Source organism: Balaenoptera physalus, assembly GCF_965194825.1.
Source record: "Balaenoptera physalus genome assembly, chromosome: 4".
NCBI classification, from domain to species: Eukaryota; Metazoa; Chordata; class Mammalia; order Artiodactyla; family Balaenopteridae; genus Balaenoptera; species Balaenoptera physalus.
The window spans coordinates 125,734,164-125,760,290 of NC_138891.1; the positions used below are offsets into that span (position 1 = coordinate 125,734,164).

Below are 26,127 nucleotides of genomic sequence, written 5' to 3' on the forward strand. Positions count from 1 at the left end.
TATATAGTTATGTTAAAGAAAATAAGTTTTTCCAAGTTCCTTCATTTTTAAATTTGGCACTTAATGAATTTGGCCATATAGAGATAAGTTTTCAAACCTTTTTTCATCAACTAATTGGTAATTGTTTTGTGAAAAGCAGAAAAGTACATGGAATCTGTATGAAACTCCTTTGATAGTGAAAAAAATTGAGCAGTTCAGACTATGTTTTACCAACTTTTTTCTCTCTCTCTTACTTCCTCATCCATCTTCAATATAAACTCCATTGAGATCCTTTTAAAGTTTTTTCATTTATGTATTTATCTCCAAGCTTATCCTTCTAGCCCTATAATCTTCCCTTCCCTTTATATTGCATTCACTTTCACTCAACTATTTGATTTTCATGCTCTAATTCTCTGAAGTGAATGGTTTCTTCATATTTCATGATGTGATATTGTACCAGTGCATTCACAACCTAAAATCAAATTTTCCATTTTAAGTGTATAACACTGTAAGTGCCCAGATAATTTCCCACCTATTATTTTTATTATTTTTTATTCCTTTAAGATATTAATCATTTCCAAATATCCATTCTTCGCAGCTTTCTCTGTTAGAGTTTTATTGTGATTTATCTATTAACCTGCTGTCAGGCATAAATTAATCTTATATTCTTTCACAGAAGAGGCAAAGAGGGACAAAGATGTAGCATTTAAAGTCAGTAACTTTGTCACTGATGTAGATAGAGAAGGAATACACAAGAAAAAAAGTGTCTACTTATATTTATGGTATCATGTTTAGACCTGAAGGTGAGAGCTTTCACTCATATAATTATCGCTTATCACCTTGGAGATCTAACTCCAAGGTTTTTTGTTTGTTTTAAATTCTGCTACTTGCAAATTTGAAGTGTTAGGAAAACTTTAAAATGGACAAAAATATTTTTAAAAAGAGATTAATTGGTGATCTGTCTGTGTCACACATCCAGATAATTTGTGCCTTTTATGTCTTAAGCTACTTTACAGCTCTGTAAAGTGTAAAAAACTGATAATAATACAAATGAGTTTTGTTCACAGAAATGCTAAGCAGTTGTGTTCAGTGGAATGAAACTGATGATTGTCTTGTGGATAGACCAATTTTTGTACATATTTTTAACTTCATTTCAGCATTCCCTCACTGCATACAAATGTGTGAATTTTTAAATTTTGTTTGAACCAGCTGTAACATCTTACTGGTTTCTTAATTAATGCATAAATTATATAAAATCATTGACACATTCATTTCATATTTGTATCATATTCATGAGTACACGCTCTTTTTAAAATTATCCTTTGAAAGACAGTAAAGAAATACAGTACATTGCATAATGTTAAGACAAATAGACTTCACCTAAGGAGGTCAAGCACTGTTTATAACCTCCTTCATAATTCAGCTTTTAGGTTTTCCCTTTTCCTAGAATTCTCTACCCTGTGCCAAAAGGTAAGCAAATCTCAACCCTATCACTGTTAGGGAGAACAACTTTAGTCACTTTCAACATTTTGAGGGTGTGTGTGTGTGTGTATGTGCCTGTGTGTGCTTTTAGATATTACCAAAAATTATTAGGAGAGGATAAAAGAGCATTTTGTAACAAATAACCCAATAACACAATTTAATTAAATCTTAGTGGACTTTTCTGTCTTCACCAAGAATCTCTACTGAAATCCTTCCAAGGAGTTATCTTTCCTTTCTTATCCTTCCCAGAAAGCAGTCAACTTTTCCCAAGAATTTTCTCCTGTTTATCTACATCAAATGCCTCCAGCCTTTTTTTGTAGCTGCTTTGTTCAGCCAGAAACCTTGGAGCCAGCCCAGTCTCCAGACTTTGGAATCTTGCTTGCATCCCATTGGGACCTTATGTAAGCATCTTCCAACAAAGATGCAATGTTCCTTATATTGCTAGAATTCATTATCATTTACTTGATAGCCATTAACTTTATACATATTCATTCTTAGTTTTTATGACATTCACTCCATTATTCATGCCAATAATATTTACTGCAGAAGCTACACAAATACAGGTTACTCATCCAGGCTTGAAGAAATACTTTTCCAAAGTAACAGAATGGTTGCCAAACTAATATTTAACATTTATATTTTTCATAAGGATATTTACATTGATTATGTTTATAGATGTCAATAGAACACTTTCATTTAGTGAGTGAAGGATGTCATCAAGAAATCATCAATCTTGTTTCCTTTGCTCCACTACCTATCCCCCTCCATTAAATCTCTGAGATTTGTCAATTCTGTCTTTCAACCATCTCATAAAAACTACTTATTCTCTCAATTCTTGTGTCATTGGGCTAAATCAGACCATGTGTATTTTGTTCCCTGGTCTCCTATAACACCTCCCTTACTCTTCACTTTCTCTTGCCAATGGTTTTCCAGGTTCTAGACTTCTAAAAATCATAGCCATATATATGGCCATTCTGGTCTTCCCTTCCAACTATTTCTGAATTACATCTCATGGACCCATCTGTTTTCAGAACCTTCTCTAGTCAACTCATGATGGGGCCATTTCGGATCAACCAGGTCAGGACATGATGCTCTCACTTATGAAGTGGTCTTCATACACTGATAAGTTAAACAATCTCAGTGTTTACTTCATCCATCTTCAACTTCTATCTTATTGCTTTACCTATCTTTCCCTAGAAGCTCTCCCACCCGATGTGTGACTTGGGGTCCTCTAGAAAGCAAATATTGAAAAGAAGTGAAAATTCACTTGTGAAAGCTAAAAGGAGTAGGAAGCAGAAATGGCCAGAGAAGGTCACCAGACCACAGTGGAGATCAGAAATCTATGAAAGGGAAGGGGGATGAAGATGATTGTGCAGAGAGAACTCAGACTGTGATGCAGATCTGACAAAGTACAAACAACTCAGTTAGGAACTCCAGAGCAAGGATCACCCATTGGAGGAGTCTTGCACTGAATAAAAATGGCTAGACCATAGTACTTCTACCATACCGAGTCTTGGGCTGTCCAGGTGAAGTAAGATCTTGGCTTGAAAACTGAGGTAGATACTAAGGATGATAACAGTGTCAGATAACTGCAGTCACTGAAGCTGAAGAGCAATTTCTTTGTCGAAGAAGGATCCCAGTGGCACACCCGCTGGTACCATACCAGGTCAGCTTAGACTTCTGTCCTGTATGATTTGGTGCATTGTTTACATTCATTCTCCTCAGGTGCTCTGCTCAGTGTTGTTTTTAGCTCATTCCAGAGCTCTGTCTCTCAAATCTATAGCCACATTACACTCACGTTAGTCCTAGAAATTGGTAGCTCTTTCAATTTACTAGGTTTTATTCACTTGAATGATTACTTGTTTAATATTGACAAACCAAGAATCAACCTTTAGGATGATACCATTAACATTTTGGTGTGAAACTAATTCAAGCTATCCACTGGACACCTTCCATGAGAAACTAAAATTAAAACAATGAAAAATACATCTCTGGTAGCCCTTTGTGGTAGAGTGTAATATAGTTCAAACTATTCACTACCCAACATTACATAACTTTTATTCCAGAGCTTCTTTATATGGAAATATTGTACTTCCCATCCATCGACACCAGTCTTGGTCATATGGCTTACTCTTGCCAGTAAACTATGAAAGGAAGTGATAAGAAGTACCCTTGAAAAAATACTTTCAAAGCTATCACACAGTTTCACTATTACTCTTTAAATTATATTTTCTTCTCTTCGACAAGACTAATAAATGATAGAGCTTCAAATAGGGGCTGTCTGAGAATAAAAGAAAAAAAGATAGAAAAAACATACCAACAACAAAAACATGCACAGCTGCCTTGCAATAGATAAGTGTGAGGTAGAAATAAATTTTGAGCCATGACATATTTTGAGGTGTTTGCTACCGAAGGCTGACCTAGCCTGTTGACTGATTCACTTTGCTTTCACTGGTCAGCTGTGGGGTTTCATTATGATGTAGTCTGCGTGTGTGTTCTTGGGCCAGTTTCTTTATATCCCATGTCTCCTCTGTAAAATAGAATAAGAATGAGATCTATTTCATATGGTCGTCATCATAAACAAATGAATTCAAACATATAAAGCACTCTAAAGATTACCTGGAAAATAATGAATGCTTTCTAGAAGTTTCTGCCAACACCACCACCATTGCTACTGTATTATTACTAGTCCTACCCCTACTTCACAGATAGCAGTTCAATCCCAATTTCCCATTTCTACCATTTACTAGATTTATGATCTGGCATAATTTCTTTAAATAATTGAACCTCAGTTTTCCCACATAAATTATTTTATATACATTAGTGTCTTTTTTTTTAATATATTAGTGTCTTTAAAAAAATTTATAAAGTGTCAATCAGCATATAAGACTTTTCTGGTGTCCAGGTGAGTTCATTTTCCAAATATTTTGATAAATCAGTGGCTTCATTTTAATATTTAATTCTACTCATCTATATCTAACCATTTATCATTTTTTCCTTTCTTCTTAAAATGATGATGGTCATCTGAATATTCTCAAATCTTTCCATTTATCTTTTTGGATATCTTAACACTGAACTTTCATAAATTTTCATGTATTCTTCACTCTAAACACAACTCCAAATAAATCATTTTAAGTATCAACATTTCTGCTATAAAGAATATTCTACGAAGTTGTGTACTAAGTTGGCAGATACTTAAATGCGTCCGAAATGGATGTAAGTTATGGAGCCTCAAGGAAAACTCTTTTTAGAAGCTACTTCCTACTGTCATGTTCTCAAGGGTGGAGAATAATGTTCTTTCTCATTTTCTTACCAGGAACAATTAAACAAACAGACAGCCTTTGTATTTTTAAAAAAACCTATAAATTTTGTTTCCTTAATTTTTCTGTGTCTTTGCATTCTTTCCACACAAAGCATCTTTTACCATCTGGCTGTGATATTGATTTTCATTGTAACCCATTTTTCTGAATTCTATAAACAGATTACATATGTGTTAAGTTACCAAAAACAAAGCAAAACGAAACCAAACTAAACCATGTTTTTCAAAAATACAGTATTCATAACTGAAAGAAAGTAAAGAAGAAAGTTCGATTTTAAGTTAGCTTTTCTGCTAGGTTTTAAGATGTTAAATATTTTTCCATTATTCCCTGACCTTCTAGCCTCCTTGACTTCAATTTCTCTTCAAAGTCAGTCTATCCTCTTACAATGTCAACGTTACCTTCATAAGTAAGTAGATTTGATTATTTTACTTTAGAGTTCAATCTCCATAGACTTTCTAACATTAATTGGCTAAGGCTAAAATTATTTCACATTTTCGTGAAATCTTTTATGAATTCCATTTTTCATTTGGTTCCTGTGATGCCACCTACTTCTCTGTTTATTCTCTAGCTCTTTCTCAGCCTCATTCCCTTAACTCTATAAATATGGAATGTGTATTCTCCACCATTCTGATCCCTCTATCAACACTTTTCCTTTTATACCTATTCCCATAGAGAGCTCAACTGATGCCGAGATGCTATTGATTAATACCCATGAATATCATCTAGAGCCTTAAACACTTGCTCAAATGCCACCTGTGTGTTTTTAATGATCCAGTCAGCATCTCCTCACAAGGGCTCTAACAGTACCTCATATTAATCATGTTTAAAAGAAAAATGGTTTCTCATGTACCCATCCCCTTCACCTATTACTTCACAAAAATATCATCTTCTCTTCATGCCTTCCTTGTATCCATCATTGACTCCACCAGTATCTTAACTCTTAGGTTTTATGATTATTATAGAATTGTAGAATTAAAAGAAATCTAATAGACCATCCAAGCCATCCCTCAGGATGTATAAACCTCCACTACAAATTTGACCTCTGGCCAAAGCATCTGTGAACTCAGCAATTGTAGGCTAAATTATATGTTAATATATGTTTCTCAGTATGAGGTTGATGGCTTTGTCATGCAAAAGAGTTTAAAAACCAATGGTCTACACTCATACTTTCTTTTTTTCTTTTCCTCCATAATTTTTTTTTGATTATTTCCAAATTTTGTCAATTCAATCTCTTCAGTATCCCACAAATACAAACCTTCTTTTCTTTTGACACTGTTCCCAATTTGAGCCATACCCATGGACCCTGAACTACTGCTGCAGTTTCAGGTATAAGAGAAAGATATCCTGCCAGTAAACATTCAAGAAAACAACCTGAGAGTCTGGAGACAGAGTAACTCATAGAGTTTTCTTCCTTGTTGTAACAGTTTCCTTTTGCTATTATAACAAATTACCAATAACTTTATGTCTTAAAACAACACACGTTTATTATCTTACACTATTAGAGGCCAGAAATTCTAGAATCAATATGTTTTTCTTCCAGAGGATCTGGGAGAGAATCTATTTGCTTGCCTTTTCCAGCTTCTAGAGGCAGCCTGCATTACTTGAATCATAGACTCTTTCTCCATCTTCAGAGACATCAGTGTAAATCTTCAAATATTTGTCTCCTTCTTTCTCTCACTCTCTCTCACCTGCATATCAAGGTCGAGCTGGGGAGGTGTGCTGTGAACAAGTGCTGTGATCTGAACTAATGCAGAAGCTAGAGTCTGTGTTTAAGAGGACACCAGCGTTCACTACCGGTGGTTTTTATGGCTCCAACAGGAGTCTGGTTAAGGTCATTGTTCTGGTACATGTTGGAATATTTCTCATATTAATTCCTGGAACAGAATTTTTCTATGTCCCAGTCTCTTAAAGGAGTCTCTTATAGCCATATAAATAGATTTACTTTCATTTTTACCAGATCTTTCTTGATATCCTTATGTCTGATTGAGAATGCAGTATATGGTATCTTCTTCCAGTTCTGAATAGATTATAATTTCCTCTAGTGTTTAGGTTTTATTTATTTATTTGTTTTAATATTATTCTCCCAAGTTTCAACCTTTTCTCATATCTGTGAACAGAGTTATGAATGCCAGACTCTTGGCAAAGCCTTTACAACTGAAATAGATTCTTAATTAACTTCTCTATTCCAAGCATTCCCCAATCATTGCATCTTTTATGCCTCTGCATCTTTACAGTTCTTTGATAAAGTGTTTAATGTCACTTCTTAAGTTCCCTTCTTAAGAATACTTGTTTCCCACAGCAAAACAAATAACATACAGACTCTCTGTCATTGAACTCAGGATCCTCTGCGATCTGTCCTCAAAACTAACTTCAGGGACTTAACTTCCATATTTCTTTACTCAGAGCTTATCTCTTCTGAGGCAGGTAATAGAGCATTTTCACCTCTGCTAGTCATTTAGTTCATATTTTCAAAGGTGCCATTTGAAAATTATATAAAATCAGTTATACGAGGCAGGAGTCACTGCACACTGAAACATGGTCTCATCATTAGACATAATAATGTCTCTTAATGAAGTCTGATAGGCTGACCATAAAGAACTTAAAGTGTTTAGGTTAGTGGCTCAAATCTCGCTCAGACCATGGGACTCAGGAACATATATTTATAAGCTCATGTATGAAAACCTTTAACAGTAACTCATCCTTTCTGGTCAAGTCTTGGTCATCAGGTGAGAGGTCAATGCCATCATAACACAGTGATCTCAAAAATCCTTTCCTATTCTTAAAAAGGAATGAAAACTATAAGGCCAGACACTATCAAACTCTTAGAGGAAAACAGGCAGAACACTCTATGACATAAGTCACAGCAAGGTCCTTTTTGACCCACCTCCTAGAGAAATGGAAATAAAAAAATAAAAAAATAAACAAATGGGACCTAATGAAACTTAAAAGCTTTTGCACAGCAAAGGAAACCGTAAACAAGACGAAAAGACAACCCTCAGAATCGGAGAAAATATTTTCAAATGAAGCAACTGACAAAGGATTAATCTCCAAAATTTACAAGTAGCTCATGCAGCTCAATATCAAAAAAACAAACAACCCAATCCAAAAATGGGCAGAAGACCTAAATAGACATTTCTCCAAAGAAGATATGCAGATTGCCAACAAACACATGAAAGAATGCTCAACAACATTAATCATTAGATAAATGCAAATCAAAACTACAGTGAGATATCATCTCACACCGGTCAGAATGGCCATCATCAAAACATCTACAAACAATAAATTCTGGAAAGGGTGTGGAGAAAAGGGAACCCTCTTGCACTGTTGGGGGGAATGTAAATTGATACAGCCACTACAGAGAACAGTATGGAGGTTCCTTAAAAAACTAAAAATAGAACTAGCATACAACCCAGCAATCCTACTCCTGGGCATATACCCTGAGAAAACCATAATTCAAAAAGAGTTATGTACCGCAATGTTCATTGCAGCTCTATTTACAATAGCAAGGACATGGAAGCAACCTAAGTGTCCATCAACAGATGAATGGATAAAGAAGATGTGGCACACATATACAATGGAATATTACTCAACCATAAAAAGAAACGAAATTGAGTTATTTGTAGTGAGATGGATGGACCTAGAGTCTGTCATACAGAGTGAAGTGAGTCAGAAAGAGAAAAACAAATACTGTATGCTAACATATATATATGGGATCTAAAAAAAAAAAAATGGTCCTGAAGAACCTAGGGGCAAGACGGGAATAAAGATGCAGACCTACTAGAGAATGGACTTGAGGATGTGGGGAGGGGGAAGGGTAAGCTGGGACAAAGTGAGAGAGTGGCATTGACATATATACACTACCAAATGTAAAATAGATAGCTAGTGGGAAGCAGCCGCATAGCACAGGGAGATCAGCTTGGTGCTTTGTGACCACCTAGAGGTGTGGGATAGGAAGAGTGGGAGGGAGACACAAGAGGGAGGAGATATGGGGATATGTGTATATGTATAGCTGATTCATTTTGTTATACAGCAGAAACTAACACACCATTGTAAAGCAATTATACTCCAAAAAAGATGTTAAAAAACAAACAAATGAACAAACAAACAAAGGGATGAAATTGCTTGTCAGATGTTATTTTACCTGTGGTCTAAATTCTTATATTTATATAATATTTTCCATCTTGTCACTCCTAAAAATAATCAAGCTTCCTGGAACTTTTCAATGTTTCAAAAAGTGAAGGAATGGTGGGACCTTCTATTCTATGTCTCTTGGACAAAAGCTGGTCTCCGAGATGGAATTCTTTGGCTGCTCTCTGTGATGGATCCTAAATGCAATTGATCTATACATAAAAACATTGGGTTTATTTTTACCTTACACCGTTCGCAGATCATAGTACAAATTGCCAACACGTCATTTATGTCCTTGTCTCTGCTCACTGGTATGACCAGAACTGAACCTGAGAGAACAGTATAGATGTTTAGCTGCCCATGCTATTCATCAAAATGCCTGCCTGGAAAAAACAAACTCATTGCTGTGAGAAATAATGCTTCAGTTTTCAGACCTCCACTGAGACAAAATGTCCAGAGTTCACAAAATTCAGGCAATGTAAATTAACAATTTCTCCAGCACCTCCTGCTCAACAATAACAAGTACTCAGGGGAGTTCGTAAGTTTCCTTGGAAAATAAATGGGAGGTTGGTGACTTCCACACAAAATCTCCTATGACTTAGGAAATCTCATGTAGTTAAAAATAGTATTCAGCGACTGGACTCAGGGCTACATTTATTCTAAACTAATTTAAAATACTTATTTAAATTTGTGGTAAATACGATAGCCTACACAGTAATTCAAAAAATCTAAACTCTCCTCTCTAATGTAACAAAAATCCTTTACAGAATCATTGAAAAACTTAAGTGAAATTGAAATCCTCTTTAAGATTTTATAAACAAGCAAAAGAGGAAGGAGAAAAAAAGGAAAGAGGGATTTAAAGTAACATCTTAAATAACATGTTAATTCTCAGTGGCTTATTTTATTAACTACATGGTCAACTATTAAGTCACAATTCCATGGGGCTTTTTTCTGTGTATTCCAAGTATTAAATGATATTTGTATTGACCATGGCCAAAGATAAGCCGCTAAGATTATTCTTCCGTTTCATTATTTCCCATGTGTCAGGTAAACTGAAACTAATCAGAGAGTTAAATAAAAGGTTTTCAGTTCTAAGACCTAGACTTTGAAATTCATTGTAAATATATATATATATATTTTGTCATTGAGCAATAAGAAGTAGTTTGTGCATTGGCATTGGTCTAAATAATTTTTCTAATAGGTAAGACGCTTTCATGACCTATCTGAAAACAATATTTTGATGGCTTTCTCTAAACTGTCACCTTGGGAAAGAAAAAGATACTACATTGATAAAACTTCTCTGTTGAAGAATTCCTGGCATTGCTGAATTGATAGGAATGTTATTTTAAATGTGAAATAAAATGCATTTGCTTATTTGAAAATGTCTTCAGAAAGCAAATCTTTTCTTAAAAACATACATATGTAATCCATACTATTTTAAACACTTGTAAACTCTTTAAAATTTCCCAAAAAGGAATTAGAAAGGAATATTTAATAATGAAGGGAATTTTAAGTCTTGTATATATCATTTACCAAACTTCTGTAGGATAGTTACGTTGCTTCCAAGATGGACAGTTTACTACCTTCTTAACTGTGTAAATAATAAAACAAACAAAAATATAAATATTTATTAATCAGGTCAATACAGTGGAGAAAAGACAGCCTCTTCAATAAGTGGTGCTGGGAAAATTGGACAGGTACATGTAAAAGTATGAAAATAGAACACTCCCTGACACCATGCACAAAAATAAACTCAAAATGGATTAAAGACCTAAGTGTAAGGGCAGACACTATCAAACTCTTAGAGGAAAACATAGGCAGAACACTCTATGACATACATCACAGCAAGATTCTTTTTGACCCAGCTCCCAGAGAAATGGAAATAAGAACACAAATAAACAAATGGGACCTAATGAAACTTAAAAGCTTTTGCACAGCAAAGGAAACCATAAACAAGACCAAAAGACAACCATCAGAATGGGAGAAAATATTTGCAAATGAAGCAACTGACAAAGGATTAATCTCCAAGATTTACAAGCAGCTCATACAGCTCAATAACAAAAAAACGAATAACCCAATCCAAAAATGGGCCGAAGACCTAAATAGACATTTCTCCAAAGAAGATATACAGATGGCCTACAGACACATGAAAGAATGCTCAACATCATTAATCATTAGAGAAATGCAAATCAAAACTACAATGAGATATCATCTCACACCGGTCAGAATGGCCATCATCAAAAAATCTAGAAACAATAAATGCTGGAGAGGGTGTGGAGGAAAGGGAACACTCTTGCACTGTTGGTGGGAATGTAAATTGATACAGCCACTATGGAGAACAGTATGGAGGTTCCTTAAAAAACTACAAATAGAACTACCATACGACCCAGCAATCCCACTACTGGGCATATACCCTGAGAAAACCATAGGTCAAAAAGAGTCATGTACCAAAATGTTCATTGCAGCTCTATTTACAATAGCCAGGACATGGAAGCAATCTAAATGTCCATCGACAGATGAATGGATAAAGAAGATGTGGCACATATATACAATGGAATATTACTCAGCCATAAAAAGAAATGAAATGGAGGTATTTGTAATGAGGTGGATGGAGTTAGAGTCTGTCATACAGAGTGAAGTAAGTCAGAAAGAGAAAAACAAATACAGTATGCTAACACATATATACGGAATCTAAGGGAAAAAAAAAAAAAAGGCCATGAAGAACCTAGTGGCAAGACGGGAATAAAGACACAGACCTACTAGAGAATGGACTTGAGGATATGGGGAGGGGGTGGGGTGAGATGTGACAGGGTAAGAGAGTGTCATGGACATATATACACCACCAAATGTAAAATAGATAACTAGTGGGAAGCAGCCGCATAGCACAGGGAGATCAGCTCGGTGCTTTGTGACCATCTAGAGGGATGGGATGGGGAGGGTGGGAGGGAGGGAGATGCAAGAGGGAAGAGAAATGGGAACATATTGTATATGTATAACTGATTCACTTTGTTATAAAGCAGAAGCTAACACACCATTGTAAGGCAATTATACTTCAATAAAGATGTTAAAAAAAAAAAAAAAAAAAAAAAAAATGATAGTTTAATATATTAAAAGCAAACTTTAAAATTTTTATGTTTTGTCAATATGTAGTTCACACTCTATATTTTAGGTGTGATATTTTAAATCCAAAATCCATTTTATGATATTTATTAATTTGTATCTTGTATATAAATAAAATAAATGTATATTAATGAAATAGTTTAGGAATTTCAAAAAATTTACTTATACCAAAACCACACAACTATTTGGAAAGGAAATCTCTTTTTTTTTTGAAGTTATACCAACGAACTTAATATTGGTGTAACTGCAAAAATTTTTATATGCAACACATGGCCATTAACATTACAGTTTTTGGCCTTTTTATAAGGTAGCTTACATAAAAAGAAAGTTGCTCATTGCTTGTCTGTCCTAATCTATGAAGTGTTGTAACCAACAGACCCCATCCCATAGGTTTTCACTGTGTACTTAAAGCATACTTGATACCTCCCCTCATGAAAGGTGAACAAACCTGAAATTCCCACCTAGAAAAAAAAATGTTAACTCAGAATTATCAAATCCTGAAGTTTAGGCAGACGGACACCAGAAATGGATTATGGGCAACTCTTAAATCATTCACCTAACTACATAGTACTATAGCAAGTGACAGTGTTGGCCGAAAGAAGACACAGGTTTCTCACTAAATTTTGTTTCAAAGGGTCTCAAAATTCTGTGACAGATTTTTGATCATGTTTTTATTAAAAAGTATTGATTTTAAAGACTAATAACTTAAAACCACCACACACACACCCACACACATACACACACAAACGATCAACAAAATGTTCCTCTTTCCTCCTGAAGGTTTTTCAATGTATTGTTATTATTTCATTAACCAGTCATTTACTATTCAACTTAAATCACCAATTGATACAGATGGTTCTGAGACAGGTCTTCTACCTGCCACCCTAATCTTCTAGATTAGGGTGGCAGGTATTATAGATAGTATTCATCCTGAGCTTTCTGGGCAGACACGGTGACCTTGCCAGCTCCAGCAGCCTCCTTTTCCACTATTTTGATGACACCCACAGCAACTGCCCATCTCATGTCATGAACAGCAAAACGATCCAGAGGAGGATTATCAGAGAAGCTCTCAACACACATGGGCTTGCCAGGAACTATTTCTATGGTGGCAGCATCACCGGGTCTCAAAAATTTGGGGCCATCTTCCAGTTTCTCTCCAAATAGCAATCAATCTTTTCCCTCAGCTCAGCAAACTTGCAAGTAGTGTGAGCTGTGTGACAATCCTGCACAGGTGCATAGCCAGCATTGATTTGGCCTGGGTGGTTCAGGATAATCACCTGAGCCTTGAAGCCAGCTGCTTCCATTGCTGGGTCACCTTTGCTGTCACCAGCCACATTGCCAGAATGAATATATTTGAGAGACACATTCTTGACATTGAAGCCCATATGGAAGAGCTTCACTCAAAACTTCATGGTGCATTTCAACAAACTTGACACCAGTTGTAACATTGACTGGAGCGAAGGTGACCACCATGCTTGGTTTGAGAACACCAGTCTCCACCTGTCCCACAGGGATAATACCAACATGAACAATTTTGTGGATGTCCTGGAGGACAGCCAAAGGGCCGATCAGTTGGATGAGTTGGTGGCAGGATGCAACCCAGAGCTTCAAGCAGCATGGGTCCATGGGCATTGCCATCTTTATGGGTGAATTTCGATCCCTTAAACCACGACAGTTTAGCATTTGGCTCCAGCATGTTGTCATCGTTTCAACCCAAAATTGACACACATGCTACTATGTTAGGGTTGAGCCATTTTTTTTAATGTAGGTGCTGACTTTTTTTTAACAATATCCTTGTATAACTTCTGGCTGAAGGAATCTATTTTGTTAATATCAACATTTAGTTGTTTCACACCCAATGTGTAGGCCAGAAGGGCATGCTTCCAGATCTGCTTGTTCTTGGAGAAACCTGTTTCAAATTCACTAACACCAGCAGCAACAATCAAAACAGTACAATCAGCCTGTGATGTGCCTGTGATCATGTTTCTGATTAAGTCTCTGTGTCCTGGGGCATCAGCGATGTTCAAACAATACTTTTAGGTCTCAAATTCCCACAGGGAGATATCAATGGTGATATAACACTCATGTTCAGCCTTCAGTTTATCCAAGATGCAGGTATCCTTGAAGGAGCCATTTTCCATCTCAGCAGCATCCTTCTCAAACTTATTGATGGTTCTTTTGTTGATCCACCACATTTGTAGATCCGATGGGCAGCAGTGGTCGACTTGCCCCAATGTACGTGTCCAACTATAATGATGTTGATATGAATTACTTTCTTTCCCATTTTAGCTTAGATTTAGTGGTGATTTCACAACATCTGTCTGGTGATAAAATTGTTGTAAAAAAGCTGCAAAGGAAATCTTTACAGTCTTTTTGGATGCCACCCACAGTCTTCAAATAATGATATATGTAACACATGATCTTACACATAAACATGGAATTAGCTTTTACTTTGTCTGTGGCTGTTCAGTCTTATTACCTAAGAAGTCTGGAACCATGGTACTAAACTTGACCAAGAGTATACTAAATAGTAGGACAAATTATCTGCTATTATCCACTATTATACTAAATAGTAGAACAACTTATCTGACAAATTATCCCTACAGAGGTCACCCTGTACTAGCTTGTCTACATTGTTATTAAAAAAGTATAGATGTTATTTTTTTGTTTGTTTTTGGTTTTGTTTGTTTTTAGTTTATATAGCCTGGCTTTAGCTGCAAACTTCGTATCTCACACATATTTTGATGGTACATTTTAGTACTCTGCTTTGCCTTTATGCAGTCCTTTATCAGTCCTTTCCATATCCAGTCGTGTGTAACAGCTGCAGTTGGTGATGTGGGAAATATAAATGAACTTGTCCTTTGATACAAATTTGGCTCCTAGGCCATCCCTGGTTTGAGGTCACACAAGCCGATAAGAAGAGAATGTATGAATGAAACTGGTAGATCTAAAAATAGCTAAGTTAGCTTTTTAAAAGGTGAAATTGATCAAGAATTCTGTATTTTGGATTGCTTGGGCTGTTTTAGTGAAAATAAAAGGAAGTTTAAAAAAAAAAAAAAATCAATGGCTGCCAGAGGTTCTCTTAAAAACGCAGAGACATGACTCCAAAGGGGAGTCAGGAAGACACACCACCCTTTGATACTAAGTGGAATTCTTCCTAGGCTGCAAAAATATTAAACATGCTAGTATATTTGGATTCATTGTGATGATAACAAAGTATCCCCTAAATTTAGATCTTTGGCTCATTGTTATTCATGCTCTGATAAAAGGAACTCTAACTGCCTGGGCTCTTGCTGACCCTCCTGTTGACGAGGGGTAGGATAATTTGAGGGAGGCTGTTAGCTCAGGTATCCCAAATGCGATTAAATTATGAGAAATATTTAAAATTATTTTGGAAAGAGAAAACAAAATGAAAACACTGAATAACTTTAGTACAATTAAAACAGTGGGAGGGTTTGTATAGTTTACTTAAAATGAAATAAAGTTAGAGATAGATGAAGTAGTTATAAACATTTTAATAGATTATAGTAAATACTAGGTGGTCTGGCTGGTCTATCAACTCCTTGGACTATAAAAATAACAGAAGAGAACAGATTCACTTAATTTTTCCTAGCTTAAATGAATTTTTAAAATGTAATAATGACACAAATATGAAAACTTTGGTCTCTTCAGAATAAGTGCTGATTAAAACGGTGTGTAAAAAAGAGAGAATTATGATTCTGAGAGATGGGCTGGTCAAAGTCTCTTGAGGGGCTAGGAGTAGGAGGGGCTGGAGAATCTTTTTATTGATATGGGTTAAATGACCTGAGGGAGATAACTATCAGATACTAGTGCACAATGTCCTCTTATACCCAAGTTTGCTAATGAAGTTGCTAATTAAAGGTTAAAGGATGACCAACAAGGACCTACTGTATAGCACAGGGAACTCTGTTCCATGTCATGTAACAACCTAAATGGGAAATGAATTTGAAAAAGAATAAATACATGTATATATATATATAACTGAATCACTTTGCTGTACACCTGCAACTATCATAGCATTGTTAATCAACTATACTCCAATACAAAATAAAAAGTTAAAAAAAAAGAAGATAGGGGAGATAGAGGTTGTTAAAAGGATTAAAGTAGAAAAACCACGAGAAAGCATTGTGTAACTATTATGACAATCTTGTCTAGTATATTCAATTATTGTTTCCTTTTAATGTGGTAATTTAGTTTGCAATTAAACATGTTTAGTAAACACTTAATTCTTAAAAAATAAAAGAAATAAAATAAAATAAAATAAAAGTTAAAGGATGATGTGTTTATGTTAGGGGATATGTTGATGCAATTCTGGAAGGCTTACATATAAAAATATGATTCAAAGTAGAAATTTATAAATGGAAGTATCGTATACTAATGCATTCTCTACCAGAAAGTATTATAGGAATGGATGTGATGTCTGAATGGGGAATATTTTCCCCACACCTAAAACATTAAGAAAAAGAAAGCCCTGAGAATCTGCTCTTCACTTGTTTTATTGTGGTGTGCTTGATGGAAAGCTTTAAAATTATCTAAACACACTCAAGTGGCTAATTTAAAACAGTATAGGATGTTTGGGTATCATCAAGAAAATTTGGCTTTATTTAAGGATATTTCGGTTTCACCTGTATTAGTACCCCAAAAGTCTTGTTTAATATTCCAGTGTTATATATGAGGAAAGCTGATGAATCCTGGAGTTTAACCATAGGCTATAAGGGATTAAATAAAGTGTTGCCTTAATAGTATTCTATATCCAATATGGTCTTAACAGTTCAAACTGTGCAATGTGCTAAAAGAAATCAATATTCTGTGAACAATTTGGTTATTTTTCCCAATTCCTTTTTCAAGAGGAAGCCAAAATAATTTGTATACATGTGGAGTGGAACCCAAAACATACTTACTGTATATTCATACAGATATATAGAGATCCTGCTGATTATTGGCAAAACCTGCTCTGAAGAGACTTAGATTTGACTAAGTGAAAAAAAATACAAAAAATTCAACATATCAATGATATGGTGTGGACAACTCAATCTGAAGGTCAAATGGACTGAACTAAATGCTGGTTAATCTTATGACCAGAGGGTCGTAGATTAACACAACTAAACTACAGAGACAGGAAATAAATGATAAGATTCTTAAAAATTACCTGGACCGGAGACACTAAAGATGTACCTTAAACAACCAAAAATAAGTTATTTTCTTTGCCAGCTCAAAAATGAAAATAAAGCATGAAGATTGATTGAGTTGCTGGTTTCTGGAAAAATCACATATCACATCTGAGAATTTTATTAGTCCCTTTTTACAGAAGTACTAGGGAAATAGATGAATTTTAATGATGTTCTGTACAACAGAAGACATTCTTGGAGTTTAAAACAATTCAGTCTAATAGCTTACCGGTCTATTCCTTGGGGCGTTACAACTCCAATGGTCAAATGATATAAGAAGTGTCAGCCACTTGCACTTAGGCTGTTTACAGCCTTTTGCAAAAGCTCATGTCTGCCACCCAAAGATAACTGCTGGGATTTTGGAGTAGAAAGTTGCCAGAAGCTGTTGCCATACAAATTCCCTCTGAAAGACAATTTTTGGTCTGTTACTAGGCTTCTAATGAAACTGTTTCTATTATGGAAGGTCATAAAATTATTTTGAGACAAGAAATACCTCTCATGTCATGAGTTATGTCAAAACAATATTCCAATAGAGAGGAAAACAAGCCAGAGGAGTTGGGAATGATACATTAAAAAATATGCGACAGCAGTACCCATCTCATAAACAGATGGTTTTCATACCTTTGAGTTCTACAAAAGATCCATTTGAGGAGTTACCTAAACTTATAGCTGAATGGGCGTGTTTGTAAGATCAGTGAACAAGCCGCAACGTTTGCATATGGTACCTCACGGGATGCTCAATTAATGCAGCCGTATTGTATCTGGTCAGTAGCTGAAATTTGCAAAACACCCAAGCATTCTAAAGTATTGTGCATTTCAAAACTCCGGCATGTCCAACCCATAGAAGATGCACCAGAACACTGGAATAATTTTTATTCATTCCTGCATATAAATGTTTTTACACTAAAGAACTAGATACACTAAAGTGTATCTAACTTTCCAGATGTTACTTTTTTATTAAAGAATGGTTGATTTACAATATTATATTAGTTTCAGTTGTATAACATAGTGATTTAATATTTGTATAGATTATACTCCCTTTAAATTATTATAAAATATTGGCTATATTCCCTGTATTCTACAATGCATCCTTGTATCTTATTTATTTTATACACAGTTATTTATATCTCTTAATCTCCTATCTCTAGCTTGCCTCTCCTCCATCCCTGTCCCCAGTGGTAACCACTAATTAGTCTGTTCTCTGTGTCTGTGAGTCTGTTTCTGTTTTATTATATTAATTCTTTTGCTTTATTTATTAGATTCCACATATAAGTGATAACATACAGTATTTGTCTCTGTCCGACTTATTTCACTAAGCATAATACACTTCAGGTGCATCCATGTTGTTGCAATGGCAAAATTTCATTCTTTTTATAGCTGAGTAATATTCCATTGTATATATATACCATATCTTCTTTATCCATTTATCTGTTGATGGACACTTAGGTTGCTTCTATATCTTGACTATTGTAAATAACGTTTCTATGAACATTGTGGTGCACGTATTTTTAGAATTAGTGTTCTCACTTTCTTCAGGTTATATACCCAGGAGTGGAATTGCTGGGTCATACTGTAGTTCTATTTTTAGTTGTTTGAAGAACCTCCATACTGTTTTCCACAGTGGCTGCACCAATTTACATTCCCACCAACAGTGTACCAGGGTTTCCTTTTGTCCACATCCTTGTCAGTATTTGTTATTTGTGTTGTTTTTTTGATGAGAGCTATCCTGACAGGTGTGAGGTGACATCTCAGTGTGGTTTTGATTTGCATTTCCCTGATGATTAGTGATGTTGAGCATATTTTCATATGACTGTTGGCCACTGGTATGTCTTCTTTGGAAAAATGTCTGTTCAGGTCTCCTGCCCATTTTTTCATCAGGTTGTTTGTTTATTTGCTATTGAGTTGTATGAGCTGTTTATATATTTTGGATATTAACCCCATATCGATTAAATAATTTGCAAATATTTTTTCCGACTTAGTAGGTTGTCATCTTGGTTTTTTGATGTTTTTCTTTTTGTGCAAAAGCTTTTAAGTTTAATTAGGTACAATTTGTTTAATTTTGCTTTTGTTTCCTTTGCCTGAGGTGACAGATCCAAAAAATATTGTTACAACTTATGGCAAGGAGAGTATGGTCTATGTTTTATTTCAGGAATTTTATGATTTCCAGTCTTGTATTCAGGTCTTTAATCTTTTTAGAGTTTACTTTTGTATTTGATGTAAGAAAATGTTCCAATTTCATTCTTTTACAAGTAGCTGTCCAGTTTTCCCATCACCATTTATTGAAGACTGTCTTTCCTCCATTATATATTCTTGCCTCCTTTGTCATAGATTAACTGACCATAAGTGCATGGGCTTATTTCTGGGCTCTCTATTCTGTTCCACTGATCTATGTGTCTTTTTTTTTTTTTTTTTTTTTTTGGCCAGTATCATACTGTTTTGGTTACTGTAACTTTGTAGTATAGTCTGAAGTCAGGGAGTGTGATAACTCTAGCTTTGTTCTTTTTTCTCAAGATTGCTTTTGCTAGTCTAGGTGTTACTATTTTAAAACCATATTTGAAAGAATTAAAGCCATACTAGGTAAGAACTATTTATGACTTTATTTAATCAGGAATTGGGTTTCATGCTGAGTGAGTAATTAAAGATAGAAAGATGTATAACAGATGGCTCCTGCTTTATTTGTCCATTTAGTAGACAGAGCTTATAAGTCTACCCTCACTACTCATGTAACATAAAAGTGAAAAGTAATAGATACAGAAAATATCAAGGTAATATATAATGTTGGTATATTAGAATTATTGAAGAAACATAACCAATAGGAGATATATATCTCTCTATCTCTATCTCTTTCCGAGAGAAAGACTGAAAGAAAAAGAGATGATAGATATTATGAGGAATTGGCTCACACAATTATAGAGGCTGACAAGTTCCAAGATCTGCAGTTGCCATACGAGAGAACTGGAAGTGTTGATGATATAGTTCCAATCTGAGGCCGAAGTCCTGAGAACCAGGATAGCCATGGTGTACTTCCAGCCCAAAGGCCATTCAGGAAAAGCCAATGTTTCAGTGTAAGTCTAACACCAGGAAAACAAGAGAGTTCCTAAACTGAAGGCAGTCAGTGAGGAGAAATTCTTTTATTTAGGGTATGGTTAACCTTTTTGTTCTATTCAGGCATTCAACTGATTGGATGAGGCCTTCCCACATTAGGGAAGTTGATCTGCTTTACTCAGTAAATTGATGTAAAAGTTACTCATCCTAAAACACCTTTACAGAAACACCCAGAATAATGTTTGACCATATATCTGAAGACTCCATGACCCAGTTAAGTTGACACATAAAATTAACCATCACAGCGGGTATGTAATTAAATGAGAGTTCTGTCTATTCTTGACCTTAGCCATATAAGAAAGGATTGGACAAACCAAGAAGGATATTTAAAATGTGGTTCCAAAAAATATAATTAGGATAATTATTTTTCACTTCCTTAAAAAGAAGTTGCTTTTAATCACAGATACATTTTCCTGGTGTAAATACTTAAACCAAAGCACACCAACAAATTATGTAGAATCTCTCCAGTAGACAGGTTAAAAGATTTTGTTTTGCAAAATCTATTTTGAGAAACTTGTGTACTAATCCCAGAGCTTTTTATTTTTCCAAATTTACCAGGGACTGTGTGCAAATATATATGGAAATAATTATTTCAGTAGTTTCTACTACTAATACATTGACTTAAAAAAAAACCAAAAAACAATGTTTTCTATCTCTCTAGCAGAATTATCATTGTGTTTTTAATATTATTGAAACAGAGCTTGGTGACTCATATAACATTTCTATTATTATAGGTATTACCAGAAAAGAAAGGCTTAGAATTTGTTAAATGCAGTTTCAAAGAATGAAGTATATCAGTTAAAGCAGTTCCTGTGACAAAGCAAGGAAGAATAGCTCCAGTATGATATTCAATTTCATTTTCAGTCATCAAGAATCTAGAACTGTTTCTACAAAGAAAGATGTTTACAGTGATAGGAATTTAAGGCTTATCTAAGGCTGGGAGTTAAATGTGCAGAGATTTTATTATCTTAAATTACAAAGGGCAGAAATAAAAAGCTTTGCTCTAATATGAACAGAATTTTAAGTAAATCATCACTGAGTCAAAATGAACTTTCTTATTTTTTTGATTTGAAAACTGGTTCTCAAACATCCACCAGGTTTCAATTTGATAGATTTCAGGTTTAAAAAAAAAAAATCCAACTCTAGAAATTTCTTCCTTGTTTCAAATTTATGCATGAATGCTTTATTTAAATGGATTTGCTTTCTCTCTCCAAAGTGATTAATTTAATGTAAATGCCTCTTACATGCTACTGGTAAATTTAGAAATTTCATTTTTAACTAATCCAGATTCCTTTAACATTTTTTCATATACCTTAGTCAGAACTCTGCCCGAAATTTCACTATTAATTATTCATGATTGTAGTTCAATACTAACTAATTTAGTACTTAACCCACTTTTTCTAATTATTAATTTAAGAATACATCTATTTTTCTTAAATAGATTTGTCCTGGTAAGTTTGGTTTTCATTTAAATAGATTTTTCCTGGTAGTTTGTTTTACATTTGATCAAATATTCATCTCAACCCCTTTTCTCTCTTTTGTATGTGTTTCTTTTTTTTTGAAGTAAATAATGTCATTGTTATTTAAATAATTTTATGTGGATTAATATCAAACAAACAAAAAAACTTTGATGAGTTATAATGAAATACTAGTTAAAAATAGGTTTATGTATTAATACAAAAGGACTAAAATTATTAAACACAATTTCATTGGATGTAAAAGTGTAGTTTTATTTTCTTTTTAGAAAGAATAAAAAATATTAGCACAATTTAAATTTAGCATTGTAATGCTTACCACTTGGAATTATTTTGGGATACTGGACTGAATATGCTTTCAGAATATGGAACCATAATCATAGTTTTAAAGCATTTTTAGGAGAGAGTTTCAAGATGGCAGAGGAGTAAAACATGGAGATGAACTTCCTCCCCACAAATACATCAGAAATACATCTACATGTGGAACAACTCTTACAGAACACCTACTGAACGCTAGCAGAAGACCTCAGACTCCCCAAAAGGCAAGAAACTACCCACGTATCTGAGTAGGGCAAAAGAAAAAAGAAAACACAGAGACCAAAGAATAGGGATGGGACCTGCACCTCTGGGAGGGAGCTGTGAAGGAGGAAAGTTTTCCACACACTAGGAAGCCCCTTCACTGGTGGAGAAGGGGGGTTGGCGGGGGTAATCTTTGGAGCCACGGAGGAGAGCTCAGCAACGGGGTGCAGAGGGCAAAGTGGAGAGATTCCGGCATAGAGGATCGCTGCTGGCCAGCACTTACCAGCTTGAGAGACTTGTCTGCTCAACCGCCAGGGCGGGTGGGGGCTGGGAACTGAGGTTCAGGCTTCGGAGGTCAGATCCCATGGAGAGGACTGGAGTTGGCTGCATGAACACAGCCTGAGGGGAGCTAGTGCGCCACAGCTAGCCGGGAAGGAGTCTGGGAAAATGTCTGGAACTGCCTAAGAGGCAAGAGACCATTGTTTTGGGATGCACAGGGAGAGGGGATTCAGAGCACCACATAAACGAGCTTCAGAGATGGGCGTGAGCCGCGGGTATCAGTGCAGACACTAGAGATGGGCATGAAATGCTAAGGCTGTTGCTGCACACACAAAGAATCCTGTGTGCTAACACAGGTCACTATCCATACCTCCCCTCCTGGGAGCCTGGGCAGCCCCCCACAGCCAGGGTCCTGTGATCCAGGGACAACTTCCCCTGGAGAACACATGGCGAGCCTCAGGCTGTTGCAAAGTCACCTTGGCCTCAGCCACTGCAGGCCAGCCCCGCATTCCATACCCCTCCCTCCCCCTGGGCTGAGTAAGCCAGAGCTGAATCAGCTGTGCCTTTAATCTCCTCCAGTCTGGGCAAAGGACAGATGCCACAGCCAACCTCATGCAGAGGAGGGGCCTAATGCAAAGCTGAACCCCAGGAGCTGTGCGATCAAAGAAGAGAAAGGGAAGTTTTTCCATGTGGCCTCAAGAGCAGCAGATTAAATCTCCACAATCAACTTGATGTACCCTGCAACTGTGGAACACCTGAATAGACAACAAGTCATCCCCAAATTGAGGCAGTGGACTTTGGGAGCAACTGTAGACTTGGGGTTTGCTGTATGTGACTGACTAGAGTCTGATTTTTATGTATATCATAGTATAGTTTCTAGCACTTGTTATCATTGATGGATTTGTTCATTGGTTTGGTTGCTCTCTTCCTTTTTCTTTTAGGACTACTATTTTAACTTTAAAAATTTTTAATAACATTATTTTATTATATAATATATATTTTTTTATTTCTTTTTTTTTTTCTCCCTTTTTTTCTGAGCCGTGTGGCTGACAGGGTCTTGGTGTTCCGGCCGGCTGACAGGCCTTAGCCTCTGAGGTGGGAGAGCCAAGTTAAGGACATTGGACCACCAGAGAACTCCTGGCCCTATGTAATATCAAGCAGCGAGAGCTCTCCCAGAGATTTCCGTCTCAATGTTAGGACCCAGCTTGATTCAATGACTAGCAAGTCTCATGCCAAACAACTAGCAAGATAGGAACACAAACCCACCCATTAGCAGAGAGGCTGCCTAAAATCATAAGTTCACAGACACCCCAAAACACACCACTGGATGTGGTCCTGTCCACCAAAAAGAACAGATCCAGCCTCAGGCAACAGAAGACAGGCACCAGTACCTCCACCAGGAATCCTACACAACCAACTGAACCAACCTTACCCACTCGGGGCACACACCAAAAACAATGAGAACTATGAACCAGCAGCCTGCAAAAAGGAGACCCTAAACACAGTAAGTTAAGCAAAATAAGAAGACAGAGAAATACACAGCAGATGAAGGAGCAAAGTAAAATCCCACCAGACCAAACAAATGAAGAGGAAATAGGTAGTGTAATTGAAAAATAATTCAGAGTAATGATAGTAAAGATGATCCAAAATCTTGGAAATAGAATGGAGAAAATACAAGAAACGTTTAACAAGGATGTAGAAGAACTAAAGAGCAAACAAACAATGATGAACAAAACAATAAATGAAATTAAAAATTCTCTAGAAGGAATCAATAGCAGAATAACTGAGGCAGAACAACGGATAAGTGATCTGGAAGATAAAATAGTGGAAATAACTACTGCAGAGCAGAATAAAAGAAAAAAGAATAAAAAGAATTGAGGACAGTCTCAGAGACCTCTGGGACAACATTAAACACACCAACATTCGAAATATAGGGGTCCCAGAAGAAGAAGAGAAAAAGAAAGGGACTGAGAAAATATTTGAAGAGTTTATACTTGAAAACTTCCTTAATATGGGAAAGGAAATAGTCAATCAAGTCCAGGAAGCACAGAGTCCCATACAGGATATATCCAAGGAGAAACCGACCAAGACACATATTAATCCAACTAACAAAAAATTAAATACAAAGAAAACATATTGAAAGCAGGAAGGGAAAATCAACAAATAACATACAAGGGAATCCCCATAAGGTTAAAAGCTGATTTTTCAGCAGAAACTCTGCAAGCCAGAAGGGAGTGGCAAGACACATTTAAAATGATGAAAAGGAAAAACCTACAACCAATATTACTCTCCCAACAAGAATCTCATTCAGATTTGATGGAGAAACTAAAAACGTTACAGACAAGCAAAAGCTGAGAGAATTCAGCATCACCAAACCAGCTTTACAACAAATGCTAAAGGAACTTCTTTAGGCAGGAAACACAAGAGAAGGAAAAGACCTACAAAAAGAAACCCAAAACAATTAAGAAAATGGTAATAAGAACATACATATCGATAATTACCTTAAATGTAAATGGATTAAATGCTCTAACCAAAAGACATAGACTGGCTGAATGGATACAAAAAGAAGACCCTTATATAAGCTGGCTACAAGAGACCCATTTCAGACCTAGGGACACATACATTCTGGATGTGAGGTGATGGAAAAAGATATTCCATGAAAATGGAAATCAAAAGAAAGCTGGAGTAGCAATTCTCATATCAGACAAAATACACTTTAAAATAAAAACTATTACAAGAGACAAAGAAGGACAGTACATAATGAACAAGGGGTCAATACAAGAAGAAGATTAAACAATTATAAATATTTATGCACCCAACATAGCACCTAAATACATAAGGCAAATGCTAACAGCCATAAAAGGGGAAATCAACAGTAATATAATAATAGTGGGGGACTATAAAACCCCACTTTCACTAATGGACAATCATCTAAAATGAAAATAAAAAAGTAAACACAAGCTTTAAATGACACATTAAACAAGATGGACTTAATTGATATTTATAGGATATTCCATCCAAAAACAACAGAATACACTTTCCTCTCAAGTGTTCATGGAAAATTTTCCAGGATAGATCATATCACGGGTCACAAATCAAGGCTTGGTGAGTTTAAGAAAATTGAAATTGTATCAAGTATCTTTTCCGACCACAACACTATGAGACTGCATATCAATTACAGGAAAAAGAACTGTAAAAAATACAAATACATGGAGGCTAAACAATACACTATTAAATAAGCAAGAGATCACTGAAGAAATCAAAGCGGAAATCAAAAAATACCTAGAAACAAATGACAATGAAAACATGAGAACCCAAAACCTATGAGATGCAGCAAAAGCAGTTCTAACAGAGATGTTTATAGCAATACAATCCTACCTTAAGAAACCAGAAAAATCTCAAATAAACAACCTAACCTTACACCTACAGCAATTAGAGAAAGAAGAAGAAAAAGACCCAAAGTTAGCAGAAATTATAAAAATCAGATCAGAATTAAATGAAAGCACACACATACAAAGTGACTTTAGTTAA

General features: G+C 35.6%; 1 pseudogene across 1 annotated transcript; it reads right to left on the reverse strand.

Moving 5' to 3' along the window:
- Positions 1 to 12,005: 12,005 nt before the first annotated feature.
- On the reverse strand, positions 12,006 to 22,605 carry LOC309660001 (elongation factor 1-alpha 1 pseudogene; annotated as a pseudogene). Its single transcript has one exon. The product of its transcript is annotated as an elongation factor 1-alpha 1 pseudogene (transcript).
- Between the last annotated feature and the right edge of the window lie 3,522 nt (positions 22,606 to 26,127).